Source organism: Chanodichthys erythropterus, chromosome 3 (genome assembly GCF_024489055.1).
Source record: "Chanodichthys erythropterus isolate Z2021 chromosome 3, ASM2448905v1, whole genome shotgun sequence".
Classification (NCBI taxonomy): Eukaryota; Metazoa; Chordata; class Actinopteri; order Cypriniformes; family Xenocyprididae; genus Chanodichthys; species Chanodichthys erythropterus.
In genome coordinates this window covers 71,948,261-71,970,711 of record NC_090223.1, presented here as the reverse complement: position 1 = coordinate 71,970,711, position 22,451 = coordinate 71,948,261, and positions in this window count along the sequence as shown.

Sequence of the window (22,451 nt, the reverse complement as noted above, 5' to 3'; positions counted from 1 at the left end):
TTCGGTACGCACTTGCACCGCGGTCCATCTCGAATGACGAAGCATCTATTGGTTAATATGGTTTGTTTAAAATAGCAACGTGGAAAACAGACAGACAGAGTTCAGATGTTAACTGCGAGTGCCGCATGCTCTAATGTCCAGTCATTTACGCCGTCATCACCCGGGTGTTGATAGCGCGTCAGCACAGGTGAGACCTGAACAGCACACGTTGCTGTCTGTGTTTAAATTAAACTAATTTAAGCCTTGCTGATTTAAACCTTCAAGAACAAGACACGAAAGAGAACTCGCACGCACTGTGAGAAGATTTGTGTGCGTTCATCCGAAGCGCGCTTACGCTTATTTCAGTCAGCGCTGAAACACTGAGTTCTCTTTCAAGTCTTGCGCTTCAGCGGACAAATTCATACAAAAATTATGTCAACATGCCCGTCTTGGCGAGTATCCTAGCAAACATAGTCGGTTGTCTTAAGTGAACGTATATTAGTCGAGAAAGACAGCGCATGTGTAACAGTATATGTACTGGATCGTGCATGTCTTAAAGGGAAAACAACTATTCCTGCTGCCTGTATTTAATGTTAAATCAAACAACAAATAACAAAGAAATCACTCACTGCTCTTGACTGAATAGTTTTTGTAACTTCAATAATGATTAATCTTTATTTATTTTATACAGTAAAGATAATATGCAGTGTTATTTTATATTTGATTACTTTATCCATTTTCTGTACCTGAAAACTACTGTTTATTTTATGTGAATATTTGCTTTATTGTACGTATTTGTGATGTTGCTTGAAGTTTGATTGTTTGTTCTTATTTTCTTTATTTTTATTTGACAGTAGTCCTATTTTCCCTAAACTTAGCACATACCGAACCGTACCGAAACCGTGACACGAACCAAACGGTGCGCAATTTGAACCGTTGCACCCCTAATATACACACACACACAAACACACACACACACACAGAGCGGGTACGGAAAGTATTCAGACCCCCTTAAATTTTTCACTCTTTGTTCAACTAAAAAATTCTTTTTTTCCTCATTAATGTACACACAGCACCCCATATTGACAGAAAAACACAGAATTGTTGACATTTTTGCAGATTTATTAAAAAAGAAAAACTGAAATATTACATGGTCCTAAGTATTCAGACCCTTTGTTAACTCAGGTGCTGTCCATTTCTTCTGATCATCCTTGAGATGGTTCTACACCTTCATTTGAGTCCACCTGTGTTTGATTATACTGATTGGACTTGATTAGGAAAGCCGAGAAGAGAGAGGTAAAGAAGAACCCAAAGATCACTGTGGCTGAGCTCCAGAGATGCAGTCGGGAGATGGGAGAAAGTTGTAGAAAGTCAACCATCACTGCAGCCCTCCACCAGTCGGGGCTTTATGGCAGAGTGGCCCGACGGAAGCCTCTCCTCAGTGCAAGACACATGAAAGCCCGCATGGAGTTTGCCAAGATGGTGAGAAATAAGATTCTCTGGTCTGATGAGACCAAGATAGAACTTTTTGGCCTTAATTCTAAGCGGTATGTGTGGAGAAAACCAGGCACTGCTCATCACCTGTCCAATACAGTCCCAACAGTGAAGCATGGTGGTGGCAGCATCATGCTGTGGAGGTGTTTTTCAGCTGCAGGGACAGGATGACTGGTTGCAATTAAGGGAAAGATGAATGCGGCCAAGTACAGGGATATCCTGGACGAAAACCTTCTCCAGAGCGCTCAGGACCTCAGACTGGGCCGAAGGTTTACCTTCCAACAAGACAATGACCCTAAGCACACAGCTAAAATAATGGAGTGGCTTCACAACAACTTTGTGACTGTTCTTGAATGGCCCAGCCAGAGCCCTGACTTAAACCCAATTGAGCATCTCTGGAGAGACCTAAAAATGGCTGTCCACCAATGTTTACCATCCAACCTGACAGAACTGGAGAGGATCTGCAAGGAGGAATGGCAGAGGATCCCCAAATCCAGGTGTGAAAAACTTGTTGCATCTTTCCCAAAAAGACACATGGCTGTATTAGATCAAAAGGGTGGTTCTACTAAAAACTGAGCAAAGGGTCTGAAAACTTAGGACCATGTGATATTTCAGTTTTTCTTTTTTAATAAATCTGCAAAAATGTCAACAATTCTGTGTTTTTCTGTCAATATGGGGTGCTGTGTGTACATTAATGAGGGAAAAAAATTAACTTAAATGATTTTAGCAAATGGCTGCAATATAACAAAGAGTGAAAAATTTATGGGGGTCTGAATACTTTCCGTACCCGCTATATTAAACTTTGACACAGAGTAGCTTTTATTGTTATAATTGTGATTTCATAATATTTAGATATAAATCCAACTGAACAATACTTGTGAAAATGTATTTCAGTCAGTCAAATAGCAAATAGTGGAGAATTTACTGGTAAAAGTGATTTTTTTTTTTACATTTAAAACTGCATTTTCCAAAAGATGGGCAAAAATCCTACACTAAACCATGTCAAATTATCTATATATACCATTAATTATCTTATATACCATTACTATTTTTCTGTAATTTTAATTACATTTACTTCTGATGTAATTGAACTAAATACTGTGTTTAAAACAATACAATACAATAGTGGATTTTCCATCAAAATTAGGGCTGTCAATAGATTCAATTTTAATCGCAATTAATCACAGTTAATCTCACACTTATCAGGAAATTAAGCATACATCAGATTCAAGTGTGATTCTCACAAAACTGTATTTTTCAGCTTTTTTCAAGGTAAATTTAGGTCTGCAAGAGGACACTTGCAGACTCCAAAAGGACAACAAATAACTAAATGCTATAGTCCAAATAATTCATACATTTATGTACACTAAAGCATCCACAAAAAAATAAAAATAAAAAAATAACGTTTGAGAATTCACAGTGTATAGCATGCAACGTCAACTGGCGGCCCGTGGGCCAAATCCGGCCCGCTAGAAATTTCCATCCGGCCCCCAGAATAATACTGAATTCAGGAATAGCCTTGTAAGAGCTTCACATATTTTTTGAGCTTCGAAGCTTCGGTATAAATGAACATCTTTTTCTCTCTAATAAAGGCAGAATCTGTGTCTGTATGTCCGTTTGCATTTTTATTATTTCGAGAACCGTTCATCCAATCGACTTCACAAGGGAGTGCAGTGTCGCATTTGGTGTAATATAGATGGACACGCAAGACGTGACCCATTCAGAATTAATAAACTTTTAGTAAACTACAGTCAGAACAGCGCAAGCAGGAAGCGGCGCACCTCACGCGGGCAGGGCTCAAGCCTCGTTTACACTGCACGCGTGTGCGGCGCGTTACGACTGCGACGCGGCTACCGGAGCTGATACGCGGCCACTCTAGTCAATGCTTGTGTTTACACCAGCCGCGCCGCGGTGCGTTAGAGAAGCGTCCCAGAAGCGGCTCGCCGCGCCGCTTCGCTAAAGATATGCGCCTCGCCTATTTCTGACGGACGCCGCGTCCAAGACGCGCAGCTCAAATACAAAATATAAAGTCAAAATAATCACCCTGAGTAAACTCCTGCTCATATTTCACATCATTACGATGCCAGAAACTGACGACAAGAGATTTGAAGTTGAAAAACTTGAAATTTCTTTGTTTTTGTTGTCCATAACTGGAATTTTAAGTGTATTAACTTCATCTGTATGGCTACCAGGGGCGGTTTCTTCATTAGGGCAATAGGGCGACGCACCACCAAAGTGAGAAAGGGGCGGATTTTTCCAATCACATTCAACCACAGAGTTACGCTAGCTGTCACTGCTAGGCTGTTTGTTCTGCCTCTGGATATAGTCCAATCAGCGTCGAGTCACGCTCTGTGGAGTACCGCCTCTTTTTGGGCGATTTCAGTCTGGCCGAGATTTGCCCCGAGTGCTCCCATAGACTTCCATTCAAAGAACTTTTTTTTGAACAGCAGACACTGCCATGCATTCTCTATGGGTTCCGGGAGGGCTCGCACTAATGTGCCTTCGTCATCATACGTAACCTGAACTTTTCATACGATTGGTGGAAACAAACATACTTCTATTAATTTTTTTATGCTGAAGTGACATCCAATAATTTCCTCAGTGCATTATTTACATTTAACAGATATATTCTCCATCTGCAAATGTTAGAAAGTCAAGAAAATATTTCAATTTTGCAGTCAGGCGTGGACGAGCCTTCAGCAAGCACAAACTTCCATGAACGAGCGCCGCCGTGCGCATGCGCGCCAAACACACGGAGTTCAATCTGAGTAAAATACATTTTGCTAAAAATATTTGTTGTTGAAAATTTGTTTTTGTTGGCGAACATAATTATGCCATATGTAGAATTTCGAAAACACAACTAAGTGTATTCGTACGATAGCAGTAACTGTGTAAAGTGACTGTTGTAGGGTAATCAAAATAATAATATTAGTCTGTTCTTTTGTTTTTATTTATTTAAATTTTTAGTTTAGTGTATTTAACTTCTGCTTTAAAAAACATTTTGTTTTTAGATTGTAAAGTTACAATTTTAGAATATAGCCTAGGCCTAATGTAATTTGACCCCTTTTTTGCACATAATATAGCATATACTATACAGTTACATTCATATTTGTTTTTATAGCCTTCAATATCAACATTGTTTCTAAGACAATATTGGGCAGGATGTAATTTTTTTTTAAAAATTAAATAAAGATTTTTTTTTTTTTAGATCTATCTATTTAGATCTACCTATTGCATGCTTTAAATACTGAATTTTCCATGTTTTAGATAAGCAGTAATGATACATTATTATATCACTTGTTAAATGATTATTTAAAGGTCCCCTAGAACATGTTTTTAAAAGATGTAATATAAGTCTAAGGTGTCTCCTGAATGTGTCTGTGAAGTTTCAGCTCAAAATACCCCATAGTTTTTTTTTTTATCTGCCAATTTTGGGGCATCATTAACAATGCACTGATTTACACTCGACCCCGCCCCCTGCCAATCGCGTCTTCCCTGCCACACGAGCTCTGGACTATATTACAGTCCATTTACAAAGTTCACACAGCTAATATAACCCTCAAATGGAACTTTACAAGATGTTCGTCATGCACGCTGTATGCATGCTTCCAATTATGTGAGTAAATGATTTATTTTGGATGTTAACGGTTGTTTCTCTATGAGTTTGAGGCTGTGCTCCATGGCTAACGGCTAATGCTACACTGTTGGAGAGATTTATAAAGAATGAAGTTGTGTTTATGAATTATACAGACTGCAAGTGTTTAATAATGAAAATAGCGACGGCTCTTGTCTCCGTGAATACAGTAAGAAACGATGGTAACTTTAACCACATTTAACAGTACATTAGCAACATGCTAACGAAACATTTAGAAAGACAATTTACAAATATCACTAAAAATATCATGCTATCATGGATCATGTCAGTTATTTTTGCTCCATCTGCCCTTTTTCGCTGTTGTCCTTGCTTGCTTACCTAGTCTGATGATTCAGCTGTGCACATCCAGACGTTACTGGCTGCCCTTGTGTAATGCATTGAACACTGGCAATATGCAAATATTGGGGGCGGAGCCCCCGACTGTTACGTAACAGTCAGTGTTATGTTGAGATCCGCGTGTTTTCTGGAAGTCTTTTAAACAAATGAGATTTATACAAGAAGGCGGAAACAATGGAGTTTGAGACTCACTGTATGTCTTTTCCATGTACTGAACTCTTGTTATTTAACTATGCCGAGGTAAATTCAATTTTTTTAATTTTCAATTTTTAATATTGCATAATTTTGACCCAAAACATGTATTGTTGGCTATTATATAAATATACCTGTGCGACTTACGGTTTTGTGGTCTGGGGTCACAATTAATGGAAACACTGAATTTTAAAGTGATGTTACGGGTGTGGAACGGCATGAGGGTAAGTAATAAATGACAGAATTTAGATTTTTGGGTGAACTAACCCTTTAATTACAAGTAACCAGCCCTAATCCAAACCCTAACTCTTGCTCTACAGTAAGTCCACTTGAATGAAACGAATTCAGACACTGAGTGCGCCAGAAGAGCTGCTGATTTCACAGAGTTTGTGCTGCTGTTTAACAATCATTTGAAACTGGAAATTCATTCAGCATGAGCAAACCTTAATTAAACAATTTCATGATCAATTAAACAGGAATTTATATCTGAATGATATTATGCTGGAGTGAATGGATTCTGTAATATTATCTGTAAAATTATACTTCTGTATATTCTCTATTTCTGTAGAGCTGGACATTTTAATAATGATCAAATTTAGCTGTGAGAATAAAACCAACCTGTTTGTTCCTCAGTATCTTCATGTTTCACTCTGCATGTTTCTTCAATCTTTATTTCTTCAAACTCCTCTTTATTAAACTCAATCTTCATGTCTTCAGTTTCCTCTTTAATAAACTCAATCTTCATGTCTTCAGTCTCCTCTTTAATAAACTCAATCTTCATGTCTTCAGTCTCCTCTTTAATAAACTCAATCTTCATGTCTTCAGTTTCCTCTTTAATAAACTCCATCTGTAAGAAGAGAATAATTAACAGAGTTAAAAGTCTTCAATGACCTGTTGGACTAAAAAAAACACTCAAAACTAACGCTGCAAATTAATAAACTTCATATTTCAGGCATTTATGATCTACATTTGGTATTTAATGAATTATAGATTATATTTAAATGATTACACTTGGATGAAAACATGATTAGTTTGTGTTTGTTGTTCTCGTTCATGTTGACTGTTTGAGCAGCACGAGTCGTGATTCACTGAATCATTTCTCAGTATTTGATTCAATTGACTCGGAGTTGAAAAGTTCAGTTTCTCCATCATGACTCTCCAGAGACTGAACTCGTGTTCATGATAAACTGATTTATGATATATATAGAGAGAAATGAGACGCAAGTTTACTGTGTCTCATCAGTGGATATGAGCTTTACTCACACAAATATCATTCATTACAGTTAGATAAACAATAACAATGTTACATTAAATAGTAAATAAACTCATTTAACATCGCTGAAAAAAACAATTGAAACTACAAAACTGTTTCTGTCGATTAAAACAACTTAAATTCTTAAAACAAACCTTTATTCAGCAGAATCACAGATGCAGGAGCGCTGCGCAGTCTTATGACATCATGTCGTCACTCCAAAATAAAAGTCATGCATCGTCTACAATCAGAAAAAACAGTGACAAATATGGTACAAACGATTTTTAAAAAAATATTTGTGAAAAAACAGAAGAAGGGATGTTTTGAAAAGTTTTTTTTATTATTATTTTGTTAAAAACCAAAGAGGAGCTATATACTATTTTTTGGCAGCTGTTACAGAAACATTTTTACAAAAAAATCTTCTGATTTAACCTTGAGATTTGAAGTATTAGATAGCTTAGATTTTTTGCAACACTATCTACGATGACACTAATAATTCTTAATTTCTGATAGAAATACAAAATCAATCGGTAGTTATTAATAGAATAATGAGACACAAACCTTTATATTCTATTGCGTTTGGCCCCATTTATTTAATAGATACAGATTTTACACATTAACTTTAAAGTGTAAAAAAGGCAACAGTTATTTTTCATTATATGATAAACATACTTTTTTCTAGATCATTTAAAACTTCTTCTGATTCATTCTTTAAAGTGTAAAAAAGGCAACAGTTATTTTTCATTATATGATAAACATACTTTTTTCTAGATCATTTAAAACTTCTTCATGAAAAATTCATTCTGATGTTGTTTTTTTGTTTGTTTGTTTTTTAGAGATCTGTGATTCGTGATGATTCGGATGATCTGTTTGAAAATTCCAGTGTAAACAGTAAAGATGACCATACAGACATTCAAGATGACGTCAGACGGAATCATGCACCATTTGCAATGAGTGAACAACATTCTGCTTGTACCACAGCATCAAAAAGAGCAAAAAACACCAGAGTAAGTGTTAATTACTTTAATAGAATAGAATAGAGAATAGCCCATGATAGAGGATTAAATGAACTGAATGGTCATTGTCTGTCAAGGCTAGAGCGAAGATTGCTGAGTACTCAGATGGTTCGAGTGAAGATGAGTTATCTGTCAGTGAGGAAGAGTACATTCCTGACACATCAGAGAGTTACACATCAGATAGTAGCCTTACTGCTTCACCAAAAGGTAAAGAAAAAGTTACAGACTTTGCCAGTCCTGAGCAGCTCAGCTGTGAACAGAATCAAAAAGTTCAGTACTCAAAGCAGTGGTGACTTAGGGAGCTCCCAGAACCACGACATAGCCAAAGTTCCTGACACATCTTCCATTCTTGACAGCGCAACATCAGTAGTTATCCCAACTATAATTAAAAAGAAAGGTGGATTGAGAATGTACAGCAAAAAACAGCAGTGCTTTTTTTGTGACGGTGCTTTTACAAAAATTTCTAGACATCTGGAACGAAAGCATAGAAATGAGGTAGAGGTAGCGAAAGCATTAAGTCATCCAAAGGGCTCAAAAGAAAGGAGGATGCAACTGGAGTATCTACGCAACAAAGGGAACTTTGCTTACAACAGTACTGTTATTAATACAGGTGCAGGACTGATGATTTCACGGAAACTGCCCAAAAAGAACCTGGATGGGGAAAGTTTTATGCACTGTATTTACTGCAAAGGACTCTTCTTAAAGAAAACTCTGTGGCGACATTTCAAGGTTTGCAAATTCAGGCCTGGTGATGAGAAGCCGAAACCTGGAAAAACCCGTGTCCAGGTTCTTTGTGGCTTTGCAGAACCTCCCCCACCAGGAGTAACTCATGGTGTTTGGAAGCTGTTAAATTCCATGAACCAGGACCAAGTGGCACTTGAAACTAGAAATGACTGGTGCATTTTAGAGTTAGGAAAGCATCTTTACAACAAGTATGGATCAAGAGTTAAAATGCATGAACACATCCGCCAAAAGATGAGGGAGTTTGGAAGACTCCTAATATGTGCAAGAGAGGTATCCCCCTTACATCTATTAAAGAGCTCATTCATCCATCAAACTTCATGCATACCATCAATGCAGTTAAAAGGGCTGCTGGCTACAATGAAGATACCAATGTATTTGAAAAGTCTAGTGTGGCTGTGAAACTTGGACAGAGTCTAGACAAAAAAGCAATGCTCATTGAGAGCCACTCTACTATTAGTGGAGATGAAGAGACAAAAGCTTGGCGAACACTGGAGGAAGCAAAATGGAATTCCCCACAATTACTTCCATTCACCGAAGATGTTAAGCTCCTTCATATATATCTTGATGAGCAAGAGAAGACCCCTCGCAAACTCTTGTTATCGCAGCCGTCGTCTCAGCAATGGGCAAGACTGGCCAAGATTACGTTAACTCAGGTTATGCTTTTCAATCGTAGACGAGAAGGGGAAGTGTCCCAGATGCCGTTGTCTGCATACATCTCCAGCAACCAAACGGACGCTCATCCAGATATTACCATGGCCCTCACATATTTAGAAAACAAACTGTGTCCGTACTTCAGGCGTGTAGAAATCCGAGGCAAAAGAGGCAGAAAGGTTCCCGTGCTTCTCACACCTTCCATGCAAGAATCAATCAGCCTGCTTATTGAAAATCAGAGTAGGTGTGGAATACCAAATGAAAACCCTTTCCTTTTTGCACGTCCATAAGCAATGACGTTTTTCAGAGGCTCTGATTGCATTCGAGAATTTGCTGTTGCATGCGGCGCAAAAAATCCTCAGACTCTTACTTCAACAAAGTTGAGGAAACAGATCGGGACACTTTCTGAAGTTCTTAATCTTAGCAACACCGAACTAAATCAGTTGGCAGACTTTCTAGGCCATGACATTAGAGTTCATTGTCAATTTTACAGGTTACCCGAAGGCACCCTCCAACTGGCTAAAATCAGTAAAATTTTACTGGCTCTTGAAAAAGGACGCTTGGCAGACTTTAAAGGGCAAAATCTCAATGAAATCAACATTGATCCAGAAGGTAGTATACTATACAGTATACACCATACACAACATGGGTTCAGATTTTGCTTAAAATAACATTTACCTTGTGTTTATATATTTCTGTATTTTCTACCTTTTTAGAGGAAGTTACAGTGGACAGTGATTTGGAGGAGTCCACTTCTAGCCTGAAAGGTAATGATTACATATTGTCAGTTTGTTCCATTTATGTTTGCCTAATTAATGGAACATCGGATACCCATGTTTCATGAGTTGGACTGATTCTTTAGGGTCTTCGTGGAATGTCTGCAAAATACCCATCTGCCGACTCTGAAACCCGGAAGCAGTTCAAGCGGATATGTGTACGTGTGTATAAAATATATACAGGTCCTTCTCAAAAAATTAGCATATTGTGATAAAGTTCATTATTTTCCATAATGTAATGATAAAAATTAAACTTTCATATATTTTAGATTCATTGCACACCAACTGAAATATTTCAGGTCTTTTATTGTTTTAATACTGATGATTTTGGCATACAGCTCATGAAAACCCAAAATTCCTATCTCAAAAAATTAGCATATTTCATCCGACCAATAAAAGAAAAGTGTTTTTAATACAAAAAAAGTCAACCTTCAAATAATTATGTTCAGTTATGCACTCAATACTTGGTCGGGAATCCTTTTGCAGAAATGACTGCTTCAATGCGGCGTGGCATGGAGGCAATCAGCCTGTGGCACTGCTGAGGTGTTATGGAGGCCCAGGATGCTTCGATAGCGGCCTTAAGCTCATCCAGAGTGTTGGGTCTTGCGTCTCTCAACTTTCTCTTCACAATATCCCACAGATTCTCTATGGGGTTCAGGTCAGGAGAGTTGGCAGGCCAATTGAGCACAGTAATACCATGGTCAGTAAACCATTTACCAGTGGTTTTGGCACTGTGAGCAGGTGCCAGGTCGTGCTGAAAAAACGAAATCTTCATCTCCATAAAGCTTTTCAGCAGATGGAAGCATGAAGTGCTCCAAAATCTCCTGATAGCTAGCTGCATTGACCCTGCCCTTGATAAAACACAGTGGACCAACACCAGCAGCTGACATGGCAACCCAGACCATCACTGACTGTGGGTACTTGACACTGGACTTCAGGCATTTTGGCATTTCCTTCTCCCCAGTCTTCCTCCAGACTCTGGCACCTTGATTTCCGAATGACATGCAAAATTTGCTTTTATCCGAAAAAAGTACTTTGGACCACTGAGCAACAGTCCAGTGCTGCTTCTCTGTAGCCCAGGTCAGGTGCTTCTGCCGCTGTTTCTGGTTCAAAAGTGGCTTGACCTGGGGAATGCGGCACCTGTCCACCTGTCTGACTCAGTCCACTGCTTCCGCAGGTCCCCCAAGGTCTGGAATCGGTCCTTCTCCACAATCTTCCTCAGGGTCCGGTCACCTCTTCTCGTTGTGCAGCGTTTTTTGCCACACTTTTTCCTTCCCACAGACTTCCCACTGAGGTGCCTTGATACAGCACTCTGGGAACAGCCTATTCGTTCAGAAATTTCTTTCTGTGTCTTACCCTCTCGCTTGAGGGTGTCAATGATGGCCTTCTGGTCGGCAGTCTTACCCATGATTGCGGTTTTGAGTAATGAACCAGGCTGGGAGTTTTTAAAAGCCTCAGGAATCTTTTGCAGGTGTTTAGAGTTAATTAGTTGATTCAGATGATTAGGTTAATAGCTCGTTTAGAGAACCTTTTCATGATATGCTAATTTTTTGAGATAGGAATTTTGGGTTTTCATGAGCTGTATGCCAAAATCATCAGTATTAAAACAATAAAAGACCTGAAATATTTCACAGTTGGTGTGCAATGAATCTAAAATATATGAAAGTTTAATTTTTATCATTACATTATGGAAAATAATGAACTTTATCACAATATGCTAATTTTTTGAGAAGGACCTGTATATAATCAGAGGTCGCGTTAGACTTTCTCATTGTCCACGTCCACTATATGCCAAAATTGTCACAGATTGGCCTGTTTCTTCCTCTTATTATCACAGCACTCTCTTTCACCTGGCTCCTGATCATGAGCCATGAGCACTCCAATCAACTCATTCATCAAGCCCCACATAAAAGCACACACCTCCAGAATCATTCACCATCCGGCCTCGTAAAATCTACGTGGACTCTACCCTTGGTATCTTTACCCTAAGCAAGCCATTACCTACCTGTGATACTTACCACCTTTCTCCTTCCTCAGTGATCCTTACGGTCTCCAGCTCCATTCTCCAGTTGAGGTGTGCCCGTGCAGCTCCCCTGAGCCTCAGCTGGTCCCGTCCAGCTCTGCTCCTCCAGAGGACCCTCACGTGCCAGTGGCAATGGCTGAGTTAAGGGTGGGTGGGCTATGGGCCAAGATTATTGTCCTCGCCATGGCCCCTCGAGGTACCTGATCTGCCCTGGAGGTCGTGGCAGCCCCTCCACTATCAGTTCCACCTGCTGTTCCCCATCTGAGTTCGGATTTGCCAACCGCCGGTGCCTCAAGTCCTGAATCACTGTCCGCGGCTCCGCTGTTCAGCCCACACTCGTGCCACTCAGGCTGCTATATAGCCATGGCTGAGTTAAGGGTGGGTGGGCTATGGGCCAAGATTATCGTCCTCAAGCTGCCTGATCTCCCATGGCCTCCTGGATCTCCTACTCCGCCATGGCTCTTCGAGTTCCTGTTCCTTTCTCTTCTCATCACAGCGCTCACCTGGCTCCTGATCATGCACACCTGGACTCCATGAGTACTTTGCTGAACACAAAAGCACAAACCTCAGAATCGTTCACTGTCCGGTCTCGTAAACTCTATGTGGACTCTACCCTTTGTATCTTTATCCTAAGCAAGCTTTTACCTACCTGTGATACTTATCACCTGTCTCCTTCCTCTGTGATCCCTCCCCTCTCCAGCTCCATTTTCCAGTCGAGGTGTATGTTTCCCGTCAGTCCTGGACTCCACTCTCCATCCGCATGAGTCTCCTGTAAGGCAAGAAAGATCTGATTATTTCCTGGATCATCCTCTAGACGAATCTCAGTGCTGGCATACTCACCTGAACAATCTCCACTCAGCTCCTTTGCTCTCCTGTTGTTTAATAAACGTCACTGTTGTTTACTTAACTCTGCGACCGACCAGTGACTGTTACAGAAATATTTCCATCAAAAACCTAAATTTCCTTTCGACTGAAGACAGAAATACATACACATCTTGGATGACATGGGGATGAGTAAATTGTCATGAAATTTTATCTTTGAAAGTGGTCCTAGAATAAGTTTTACATTTTTCCTTTCTCTTTGGAGTATTACAACCCAGCCAGCAATGACACGTGGGGCCCAGATGGGTTAACTACGGGTTCCATGGGTACTGTGTGGGCATGGGCTTTGGCTGGGTGAAATCAGCGGGTCCCATGTAGGTTTTGTAGTACGAGTCCCACATAGGAAGCCCATATGAGGTGATTACATGGGCCCCATAAGGGACAGCCATGGGCCAAGTGGGCATGGGTTTGATCTGGGAACACATATATGGGTCTTGAATGACATATTTATGGGCCAAGTGGGCATGGGTTTGAACTGGGAACACATATATGGGTCTTGCATGACATATTTATGGGCCAAGTGGGCATGGGTTTGATCTGGGAACACATATATGGGTCTTGAATGGCATATTTATGGGCCAAGTGGACATGGGTTTGAACTGGGAATGCACATATGGGTCCTGCATAGAAATTTTATGGGCCACGTGGGCATGGGTTTGAACTGGGAATACATATATGGGTCTTGCATGACAAATTTATGGCCCAAGTGGGCATGGGTTTGATCTGGGAACACATATATGGGTCTTGAATGGCATATTTATGGGCCAAGTAGACATGGGTTTGAACTGGGAATGCACATATGGGTCCTGCATAGAAATTGTATGGGCCAAGTGGGCATGGGTTTGAACTGGGAATACATATATGGGTCTTGAATGGCATATTTATGGGTCAAGTGGGCATGGGTTTGAACTGGGAATGCACATATGGGTCCTGCATAGAAATTTTATGGGCCAAGTGGGCATGGGTTTGAACTGGGAATACATATATGGGTCTTGAATGGCATATTTATGGGCCAAGTAGACATGGGTTTGAACTGGGAATGCACATATGGGTCCTGCATAGAAATTTTATGGGCCACGTGGGCATGGGTTTGAACTGGGAACACATATATGGGTCTTGCATGACATATTTATGGGCCAAGTGGGCATGGGTTTGATCTGGGAACACATATATGGGTCTTGAATGGCATATTTATGGGTCAAGTGGGCATGGGTTTGAACTGGGAATGCACATATGGGTCCTGCATAGAATTTTTATGGGTCAAGTGGGCATGGGTTTGAACTGGGAAAACATATATGGGTCTTGCATGATATATTTATGGGCCAAGTTGGCATGGGTTTGAACTGGGAACACATATATGGGTCTTGCATGACATATTTATGGGCCAAGTGGGCATGGGTTTGATCTGGGAACACATATATGGGTCTTGAATGGCATATTTATGGGCCAAGTGGCCATGGGTTTGAACTGCGTACATATAAACCGGTCTTGCATGGCATATTTATGGGCCGAATGGGCATGGCTTTGATCTGGGAACACATATATGGGTCCTGCATGGCATATTTATTGGCCAAGTGGCCATGGGTTTGGGTGATTGGTTCAGGTCCAGCAATATTATGTAATGCTCATCTACAAACAAGCATCAAAAATAAAATAAAATAAAATAAGCTTAACTTAGGATATCAAGGGGAGCCTTATCATTCAAGCTCCTCTTGGCAAAGCAAAATCTGCTCGTCACAACATGGCAGACAGAGCATCATTCTGCTTGCTTCGATGCTGGACAGGACAAGAGGAAAAAAGAAAAAAAAGAAAAAAAAAGGACTTGCAGGAGGCCTCATCATCAATCTGTCTGCCACTTCTGTGTTGTTAGATGTCCTTGGACCAAGGAGTAGCATGTGTTTCTATCAAGGTGTAGCTCATACACCAACAATGACTGATGTGTTGGCTGTAAAAGGTACAGTAGATCTGTTTGGTTAGGCTATCTGAAGATCTTCAGGATGCATTGACATATACATGGTTTATGGTTTAAGACGGTAAAGGGAGGGGCTGAGGTAGTTAAAGAAGTAGGCCTGTAAGGACAGAGGCCCTTTCAATTTAAGTAAAAGAATAAAGCTGCAGAAAGCCTTCCGACAGTGCATGGAGCATTCACATAAACACTTTCATTGGTGCAGTGACCCAGATTGGGACAGATTTATGGGGATAAGTGTAAAGGAGACAGCATTGCAACTGCTGGCATTTGAATATTTACAATATTTATATTGTTTGAATATTTTGCTAACTTAACATAAGTTGCTTATAACATATATTTGCCTGTAGAATGTTGGGTAAATCCCTCCCTGATGCCTCATAGGACCCATTTTGCTACCCAATTGACTTTTGGTCAGTTTGCACATCCATCTACCACGCCGGATACCCAGATTCAAGACCCGCTTGGGGAGTGGTTTCTGGTATCAGAGGTGGAAGTCATTAATTACAAATACTCAGATTACTGTAATTAAGTAGTTTTTTGGGGTACTTGTACTTTTACAGGGTACCCCCAGGATCCTCCAAATGAAATTCAAGGCTTTTTAAGACCTTTTTAATACCATTTTAAATGAAATTCAATGCCAACTTCGTACACATTCTGACAGAAGTATGAGGGGAAAATGTCAAATCTGTATAAATTTTGAACCCTAGAAAATAATTAATTCGGCATATATTTTTATACCTACTATAAATATTTTATTTACCATAGGCCTACTAAATGTAAACAGCAGTGTCTCTCTCATTGTTACAGAGTGTAATATAATTATATAGGCTAATGATGTAATTGATGTAATACTACTAATGTAATTGATGTAATACTACTAATATACTAATATAATACTACTAATATAATACTATTAATTGCAATAGTCTGGTGCAACTTCTCACATCCAACAAGGTGCATGGAATAAAAAAAAATAAGTAATTAGGAACAAAACCAGCAACACTCATAGATGCCATGGAGGGGTCAGAAATAAACAAAAAACTGAAGCTATATATATCTACTTTATTTTGCCAAAAAATAAAAATCTCTCATTGTTATTAGTTTTTAACATTTAGTGGAAGTAGGCTGTTTTCCTTTACTTCATGCTAGCTTAAATAAAATTAAAATCTTGCAATAAACAACACTGTACAGAACAAATACAACCCTTGAATACATTTGTACACTCTTCTGTTTCTTGACATGGTAGCATCGGACGCGTTTCGGTGATTTAAAACGACGCTCGTGACTTAAAGTCGAGTGCTTTTACTGTAATTTAGGCAAGCGCGCTCATAATAGAAGCGACGCGGTTGAGAGCGCGGCTCATGGTTGCATAGCAACGACAGACACCACGGGAGCGAAAGCGCATTGAAAAGAAGGACGATGCCGGCGCGGCCGCGTATGTGACGCGTACTAGAGAATAATAATTACAATAATAATAATAATAATTTAGCGGGCCGGATTATGTTTTATTTTTGAGATCAGTTGCGGGCCGTAAATGGCCTGCGGGCCGGCAGTTTGAGACCACTGGACTAGACTATCACAGAACGCTGACACAATCAGCTACCCGATGATGATTTTCATTCAATCCGAGCACAGATATTGACTCGTATTACTCGTATAATACTCGTACTCGGCAGAAGTGCTTTATCCGTACCGGATACTCGTTTCAGCCGAGTATCCGGTTCATCTCTAGTAATTTACCTCACTTGCCTAGTAACCATAGTAACGGGTGCGCGAGCTTTCGCGCTTACTGCTATGACGTGGAGCGCGAGGTGCACTCAACATTACGCTGCATGAATTTTTAATTAGCCTACACTAGTAACAGTTCATTTTGTTACGGTATGAACTTAATCCTAGGAAAAGTTAAAAAATAAAAAAAATAAAAATAAGACCTTTGTAACGAAATCCAAGACTTTGTATACCAAATTCAAGGCTATTAAGGCCTTAATTTTAGATTATCAAATTTAAGACTTTTTCAATGCTTTTAAGACCCCGCGGGTACCCTGTTTTATGAGTAGATTTTCAAGCCTGTACTTTTACTTGTAATATTCATTAATCCATGTAATCTACTAAGTTACTTTTAAAATCATAGTTGAGTACTGAGTACAATTTTAATTCATATCCAAACCTTTTATCTGCATTTTTGTAGCCAGTAAGGTGATTTGATAGCAAACAAGCCGATGAAAACCGGGTCATGAGGACGGAAAACAAAACAAAACAAAAAAAGGACGTTAATGATTGATCTTTCATTGATTCTGAATGAAGATTTTAACCAGTTAAAAATGTATTCATGGATATTTAATCAATAGTCGTGGCTCCTCATGTAATTTAGTTTTTTGTCTGCTGGAGACATTTGCTTAATAAGGAAATACAAACTTAAATGAGAAAAAAATGAGGGAAAAACACTTATTAATTATAAATGATTAATAGATTGTTGGCATGTTAACTTCTGGTAGAGGAAAAATTGGCGACAGGTGGAATAATTCTTTGACATGGTTAAAAATAATGAATGGTTTGTTTTTGTTGGTTTGTTTAGCATATGTTGTCGCCGATTACGTTCCCCTCCAGTGTATTTCGTATAGTAATATGATCCGTTGTGCTCTCTCTTACTGCCTGTATCCACTTTTGTGTCCTTAAACATTCGTTTTTTTGGGGTCGACAGCTTATAAAAACTTATTTCTGGGTTTTTTAGCCTGTTAGCTGTACACCTTGTCACACAGCAGCTTTTAGGCAATGTTCTATTTTTGTAATAAGTCAGAAAAGACAAGGAGGCAGCCTCACGCAATACAAAGTCTATGGAGACGGTTGGATTGTTCCTCCCCCCCCGGTGGGCGTGGTCTTCAGATTATAATAAATGCGCTCTGTCTCTATGCAAAGGCCGTGTTTCACGCTCAAAACGTTAACAGTCCATTCGGAATCGGAAAGCAAGCTGGCTGTGACTTGGAGGTGAAATGCATATTTCTTCCGACCAACGCCGAATTTCCATAAAATTAAGGTAAGTTGAAATATTATGTTGCCATACAAACACTGCAGATTGTACAGTAGTCTGTATTTTTGGTTTGTGCTGTTTAATCTCATGTAGAATCTAACCAAAAGGAAAAACAGCGGGTTTGGTTTAGCTATAGGGCTGGACAATAATTCAGTATCAATATATCACAATATACTTTTATTCAATAACGGTGATATGATATAAAATATATTCATCATTATTTCACTTCAAATTCATCTGAGTCAATATCAGATTCAGAGTTTGGTTCCGTCCCAAACCCTTCCTCATGCTTTAAACATAAAAACATATTGCACATATTGCATAACACATACTTCAACATATTGCACTGTCCCCACCTTTTGCTCTAAGAATAAATTGGAACAAATCAAATCAAACTAAATGTGTAAGCAAACAGTCTCAAATGTTTTGGGCTTGTAAACATCATAATGTCGGTCTCCCCGGTCTCCCTGTGCATCTTGCTGGCTTCTATCGTTAGTTGTAGTGTTGCAGTTACAACTGCACTAGCAGCTAATACAAAATGAAGGATAAATATTGACTAAGGTTGAATTTTGTTTGCTTGCATAACCCAAAGAGCAAATATAGCTGCAGATATCTTATTATAAAAATATAAGAATTATTAAAACTCGTAAAATATTCTGACAAAGGAGCTAAATAAATGATAATTGTATAATAATAATATAATTACCTACATTTTAAGTATATGAAAGTAAAACAAGCACAGCCAATTTGATGGAGCTGAATTAATATCAGCCTTATGACTCCCAGGAACATCTGAGTGGTTTGGCATCATGAGCATCAACCGTGATGTTCCTGGGATAAGGCTGATATTAATTTTAATCACTTAATTATCTCATTACCTCCAACACTGATTAAGTGTTACATTAAACAGCCTGTAGTGTGCACACTAAGCAGTGTTCATTTCATCTGGGCAAATCCATGTGGGGCCTACATGGAAACTGGGTGCAAAACTGGCTGGGTCCCAGTTAGATAGCCCAGGTCAAACCCATTTGGGCTCTGCTGGCTGGGCCATATTCAGCCTAAATATATCGGGATATGACTTTTGGTCCACATCGCAGTAGTATCGCCTAGACGCAGTATATGTAAACAAACTTAAGGTCCTTCATCGCCAGACTGATGACTGTGTCACCGGAAGCGGCAGTGCACAAACATCACTATAAGCAGAAGTACTACGTTTCAGCGTGATAATCCCCTATTGTTGATCAAGTCGAAGACAAATTTGTGATAGACAAAGTTTTGGTTATCTTAAAACAACTACTTTACATACCCCGCAATCACATCCAAAGGTATTGAAGTTAGCTGTTAGACAGAAACATTGAATAAAATAATCAAACTTGCAATATAAACTGTTCAAAATGTCACCCCACGGTGGCTTCAATGTAGTAATTTGGAATGAGCAGCATACGGAGTCATCTCACCTAAAAAGCACCGCATGCATGCGCACATCCTTATCAATTTGTTCGGAGTCTCCAGATGTATATGATCTCCGCTGGTGTTGAACATCTGACAGCGCTTCGCATTTCACTGGCAGCTGTCGTGTCTGTGATTCGACTGGAAGTTATATGATATGACATGATATATTCATGGAAAACTGTTTCTAATGTCGCTCAAATCTGGTGTGCATTTGAGGCTAAATTTCAACATGTAATGGAAAAAGGGTTATAGGTTGGCATAAAACTCCATAGTAAATGTCACCCTAGGGGTAACATTTTAGCTTACCACATGTGGAAATGTGTTACTTGAATGAATGATTTGAAGAGTTGCAAGTTGGAGCAAAAAAGAACCTTGCTAAATTGACTTATGCTCCCTTGTTTTTAGGTGCACTGAAGAGTAATGTTATAACTCAGAATGTGAACCGAAAGGATGTGGAAATGGCACTGGGGAAATGGTTCACAGGCGCACGTGACCGTGGCGGGGAGAGGGCTGCAAGAGCCCTAAGAGAAAAAAGAACATCGACAACACAAACGCCATGACTGTTTTGGATGTATTTTTTGGAGAGATGTTTTGTTTTCTTTTTTTCAGACATTTTTAAAAAATATATTTTTTTTATTTATTTACCGGTATGTTGTAAAATTTAAATTGTTAAAGATTATGTTTGTTGTTCAATGTATTATATAATGAGTGTATTTTGTATTTTTGTATTTTTGGAGGTTTTTATTTCAGAGATTTTTTTTAAAATATATTTTTTAGTTTACCGTATGTTGTGACATTGTTTTTTTAAAGATAATTTTTTGTTGTTCAATTTAATATATTTCTTGCAGTTCAAAGCATCAAGTGTCTTGTATTTATCTTGTACTTACATTCATTCTTCGTTTTTAATTTTTCTTAGATTGTTTCCTTAAATGAATGGTTGGGCTTACCTTGCATGAATTGCCCAGTTAGGACCAACATAAGATCCTTACAGAGCCCACTTTAATCCCATATGGACATTCACGGTTGAATCATGGTACAAGCCCACTTTAAACCCCTTTAGGCAGGTGGGGCCCAAATGAGTCTGACACAAATTGCCCGGTTAAGACCCACATAAGACCCTTACAGATCCCACTTAAAACCCTCCTGGGCATCCACGGCTGGCCCCCATGTGGATCCCGGGTGCAAACCCACTTTAAACCCCTTTGGGCAGGTGGGGCCCAAATGGGTTTGGCATGAATTGCCCAGTTAGGACCCACATAAGACTCTTACAGATCCCATTTAAAGCCCATCTGTGTAGCCATCTTGCAAAGCCCACTTTGGACCCCTTTGGGCAGGTGGGGCCCAAATGGGTCTGACATGAATTGCCCAATTAAGACCCATGCAGTACCCTTACAGGTCCCACTTTTAGCACGTCTGGGCTTCCACGGCTTGCCCCAATGTGGATCCCGGGTGCAAGCCCATAATGGGGCCCACATTTGCCGCCCATGAAGCCCTCATCTGGACCCCACATGTCATTGCTGGCTGGGTCTTGACCAGCGGCTTGTTGTGGTCGCTTCCTTTTCCCTTCTACTCATGTTGTAAGTAGGTCTTGTCTCGGGTTAAACTCAGGTGCACGCAGTGACCATTGCGACCTTCACGCCATATCACTATATTACGTTATCTGGGCCCATAAGCTGTTAACAGAGTACGCTCAAATAAGACGCAAACAACTGTGTACTCTTTCCCATATTTCCAGTCGCTCTGACTGGCACACTTTTATTAAACAACATAAGCACGTGTAATCATTCAATCAATGATTAGGTCACATGACATGTACTCAGCACTGTGATTGGAATGCTTGTTACAGAGAAAAAAAACAAAGCTGGGAAAATAAGTTACAAATATAATACAAATGAGAGCATAATACTTATGAATCTTAACAGATTGATCGTTGTTTAGATCGGCTGATCGAATTGATCACTTGTAACTTAATAAGGTTTTTTTTAAATGATTGCAGTTTTTTATTCCAGTTGATGTAAAGTTCACATGCTTCTGCTTTAAGACTTATTTAAAACTATTTTATGTTTGTATGTGAAACATAGACATTTTGTTTTCTTACTCGTGTCCTCCAGTGAGAAGAATGACATTAACTTAAATCACATATTCCATGTTTTTATTTCAGACATTTAAGAGACCAACTTTCATCCAGATAATCCAGTGATCCAGAATCTTCTAATGGACAGAAACAGTTCTGGGAAAAGCTCATCTGGAAACACTATACTGAGAGATTCCAGGTTTAAAGAGCACGAGTCTGAAGTGTGTGATGGTAAAACACAGATGGGAGAAAAACATGTGCATGTGATTATTTCTCCAGATCTACTGGATCCAGATCTGAATGAAGAGCAGCTGGAGATGAAGAAAGAGCAGCTGGTCTCTGGTTGTTCAGCAGGTCTCAGTTCAGTTCTGCTCACCATTCCTCTAGAGCAGTGGATCTCAATTCCAGTCCTCGGGACCCCTTGCTCTGCACATTTTGTATGTCTCCCTTATCTGACACACTCAGTTCAGTTCATAATGAGCTGATGATCTGGTTCAGGTGTGTTAAATAAGGGAGACATACAAACTTGTTCGAGATGCATCGGCGCTGCGCAGACCGATCGGCGTATGACATCAAGGTACCGCGAGAGCGATTCAAAAGCATAGGAGTTGAATGCTCTCCAATCACTCTCGCGGTACTTTGATGTCATATGCCGATCGGTCTGCGCAGCGCCGATGCATCTCGAACAAGCCTAAAATGTGCAGAGCAAGGGGTCCCGAGGACTGGAATTCAGAAGTGCATCATGATTCTGTTCACACATGGAGATGAACTGGAGGATCTGGAACAGGCATTGATGAACATCTTAAACTGAAAGATTGTGATGTTGACTGAATGTGGAGGATGATTTTACTGTTGCAATATCAAGAGTAAATCAGACATTCAGGTGCAAGAACTACTGCAGAAGATCGAAGGAATGATGGTGGGAGAT